Below are 4,446 nucleotides of genomic sequence, written 5' to 3'. Positions count from 1 at the left end.
ATTTAAAAATAAATACTTACCTGTATAATAAACCCGAAGATAGCTACAATGTAATTAATAATTATATTGTAGCTATCTTAGGATTTATATTTATTTTACAGGTAACTTTGTATTTATATTAGCTAGTTAGAATAGTTATTAAATAGTTATTAACTATTTAATAACTACCTAGCTAAAAGAAATACAAAATTACCTTAAAATAAACCTAACTTAAGTTACAATTAAACCTAATACTACACTATCATTAAATTAATTAAATAACTACCTACAAATAACTACAATTAAATACAATTACATAAACTAACTAAAGTACAAAAAATAAAAAAATAAGTTACAAACATGGTAAAAAATATTACAACATTTTAAGCTACTTACACCTAATCTAAGCCCCCTAATAAAATAACAAACCCCCCCCAAAAATAAAAAAATGCCCTACCCTATCTAAATTAAATAAATTTCAAAGCTCTTTTACCTTACCCAGCCCTTAAAAGGGCCATTTGTGGGGGCATGCCCAAAAGAAAAACAGCTCTTTGCCTGTAAAAGAAAATACAACCCCCCCCAACATTAAAACCCACCACCCACATACCCGTAATCTAACCCAAACCCCCCTTACAAAAACCTAACACTAATCCCCTGAAGATCATCCTACCTTTAGTTGTCTTCACTCAGCCGAGCCACCGATGGAACTGAAGAGGACATCCGGAGCGGAAGAAGTTAATCCTCCAAGCGGCGCTGAAGAAATCTTCCATCCGATGAAGTCATCATCCAGACGGCGCTGAAGAAAAGTCTTCGATCCGGCCGATGTCATCTTCAAAGAGGCGCTGAAGAGGTCTTCTATCCGGGCAAAGTCATCTTCCAAGCCGGGTCTTGAATCTTCCTTCCGCCGACGCGGAACCACCTTCTTCACCGAAGGACTACGACGAATGACGGCTCCTTTAAGGGACGTCATCCAAGATGGCGTCCCCTCATTCCGATTGGCTGATAGGATTCTATCAGACAATCGGAATTAAGGTAGGAAAATTCTGATTGGCTGATGGAATCAGCCAATCAGATTCAAGTTCAATCCGATTGCTGATCCAATCAGCCAAACAGATTGAGCTCGCATTCTATTGGCTGATCGGAACAGCCAATAGAATGCAAGCTCAATCTGATTGGCTGATTCCATCAGCCAATCAGATTTTTCCTACCTTAATTCCGATTGGCTGATAGAATCCTACCTGTGGCGGACAGAAATCAACCCGATCGAAATCTGCAGGGGGCGGCATTGCACTAGCAGTTCACAAGAACTGCTGGTGCAATGATAAATGCCTTCAGCGTATGTTCGGCAGACATGATACGCTTTTTGTTTCCTTTCTCTTTTCTGCTTTCTACATGTCTCTCTTTTTTCCTGTTATTCCGAGTACACTAGTTTTAACCTTTTCCTTTAAAATCCACAGATGTGTATATTCTTAAAATACATGTCTATGGGGATCAAGCAATTTGAAATTCAACTACGTAATGACGTAATGTGACTAATATTTCAGGTGAGTAGAAGCATTAATCCAGCAGCCTGAAACATGCAAAAATGCAGCATTCCAAAAACTTTGCATGAAACCACAAGAGTGTTCAATTTTGAGTAACACATACAAGTGTGTAACTTTGCATAAAAAAAGCAGATGGTCCTAAATAGAGAACAAATAGTGTAGAGAATTGAAAAATTAAATCCAATATATATTGGAATAATTTAGAAAAATAATTGTATATGTGTATATATATATATATATATATATATATATGTGTGTGTGTGTATATATATATATATATAGTATATATTATGTGTATATATATGTGTATATATATATATATATATATGTATATATATATATATATATATATATATATATATATATATATATATATATATATATATATATATATATGTATGTATATATATATATATATAATATATATATATATATATACACACACACATACATACAGGTAGCCCTCAGTTTACGCCGGGGTTAGGTTCCAGAAGGAATGGTTGTAAATCAAAACCGTTGTAAATTGAAGCCCAGTTTATAATGTAAGCCAATGGGAAGTGAGGGAGATAGGTTCCAGGCCCCTCTCAAAATTGTCATAAGTAACACCTAATACATTATTTTAAAAGCTTTGAAATGAAGACTTTAAATGCTAGACAGAATTATAAACCTAATAAAATATCACACAACACAGAATATATAATTAAACTAAGTTAAATGAACAAAAACATTTGCTAAACAGCATTATAAACCCAATAAAATAATCACACAACACAGAATTCACTTGCATTTTTCTGCAAACAGTTCTTTCTATGCATTCCAATCTGGACTGAGTTATAGACAGGAAGATCTTGTTCCTTTGAAATTTGCTTGATAGCTCAGGTCTGGTTAAACTGATTAACTTCAGCTTGCTTGGCTTTGCTGCAACACAAGCGGACAGCTCCACCTACTATTTATTTTAATAAATGCACTGCTTCTCAATGCTTTTCAATAGCAGTCATATGACTGAAAAAAAAGGTTGTTATTCTGAAACTGTGTAAATTGAACCGTTGTAAAACGAGGGCCACCTGTATATATATATATATATATATATATATATATATATATATATATATATATATATATATATATATGTGTGTGTGTGTGTGTGTGTATACAGTGGGGCAAAAAAGTATTTAGTCAGCCACCAATTGTGCAAGTTCTCCCACTTAAGAAGATGAGAGAGGCCTGTAATTTTCATCATAGGTATACCTCAACTAAGAGAGACAAAATGTGGAAACAAATCCTGACAATCACATTGTCTGATTTGGAAATAATTTATTTATGGTGGAAAATAAGTATTTGGTCACCTACAAACAAACAAGATTTCTGGCTCTCACAGACCTGTATCTTCTTCTTTAAGAGGCTCCTCTGTCCTCCACTCATTACCCGTATTAATGGCACCTGTTTGAACTTGTTATCAGTATAAAAGACACCTGTCCACAACCTCAAACGTAAAGTGTTAAGCTTTTTACGGCTTACAGATAAAGAGGGCGCCAATGGCTAAAGGTATTAGACACCAAACTTTGATTTATATAAAAATATTATTTAATAGAAATCAATAAACAACCTTTAAAACAAACAGATTAAATAGGGATGTCTCCCTAGGTTAAAATTCTATATCTAAGCTTATTGCTACAATTGGATATATGGAGAGAAATAGATAGAATTAAAATGCATATACGATCTGCTAGGATGCAAATAACAATTTATATAATAACAAGTAATAACGAAAGATTCATACAATGCAAATAGTTCTGAGAGCTTGGATAAGAATATGCCCTCGAGGATATAACAGATATTTCCAAGTGCACTGAGGGATAAAAAAATGGCGTGGAAATTGCCAACTAAAAGATGTTAAATAGTGAATGTCCAGTCCACCTAGGATTGACTTTATCACTTGTATTATACAATCACTCTAATATCAGCGCTGTACTTTACCGCTTTTGAAATCTTCGGTCACACCAGGGACCACTAAGGAAACCAAGGCAGTCTCTCCCGAGCTGCAAACACAGACCACACACGTGTAGGGACGGCGTCTGACGTCACGCCTCCTCCGTTCGTCTCCTCTGTAAACAATTGAAGCGTACTCGTAACAATTTGTAGAAAAGTTGTAGATATTGTTACTTTCTTTGGTACTCAAACACTGTGTTGTACTCTTGTATTTGTGGACACAGTGGGATATTCAGATTCACCCACACTGTTCAATCAAGAGAATTGTAGCAATGAAGTTAACCCGGGTTAAAAAAATAGCAATACTGTGACTAAGGTGATGGTTGGTCACTCTTAGTATACTGCTGCAAAGTCACAAGGCAATCGACGCATTTCACTCACCTGTGGGCTTTATCAAGATCATCTTGATAAAGCCCACAGGTGGGTGAAACGCGTCGATTCAATATTTAACATCTTTTAGTTGGCAATTTCCACGCCATTTTTTTATCCCTCAGTGCACTTGGAAATATCTGTTATATCCTCGAGGGCATATTCTTATCTCTCAGAACTATTTGCATTGTATGAATCTTTCGTTATTACTTGTTTTTATATAAATTGTTATTTGCATCCTAGCAGATCGTATATGCATTTTAATTCTATCTATTTCTCTCCATATATCCAATTGTAGCAATAAGCTTAGATATAGAATTTTAACCTAGGGAGACGTCCCTATTTAATCTGTTTGTTTTAAAGGTTGTTTATTGATTTCTATTAAATAATATTTTTATATAAATCAAAGTTTGGTGTCTAATACCTTTAGCCATTGGTGCCCTCTTTATCTGTAAGCCGTAAAAAGCTTAACACTTTACTTTTACTATATCTTGGCACTTTTAGGGATAGTGCCTCTTAGAGAGGTGCTTGGTATTAGTTCCTAAGCGCACTTCTATATCTCTTT

The sequence above is a fragment of the Bombina bombina genome, chromosome 9, assembly GCF_027579735.1.
Source record: "Bombina bombina isolate aBomBom1 chromosome 9, aBomBom1.pri, whole genome shotgun sequence".
NCBI classification, from domain to species: Eukaryota; Metazoa; Chordata; class Amphibia; order Anura; family Bombinatoridae; genus Bombina; species Bombina bombina.
Note: the sequence above shows the minus strand (reverse complement) of the source record.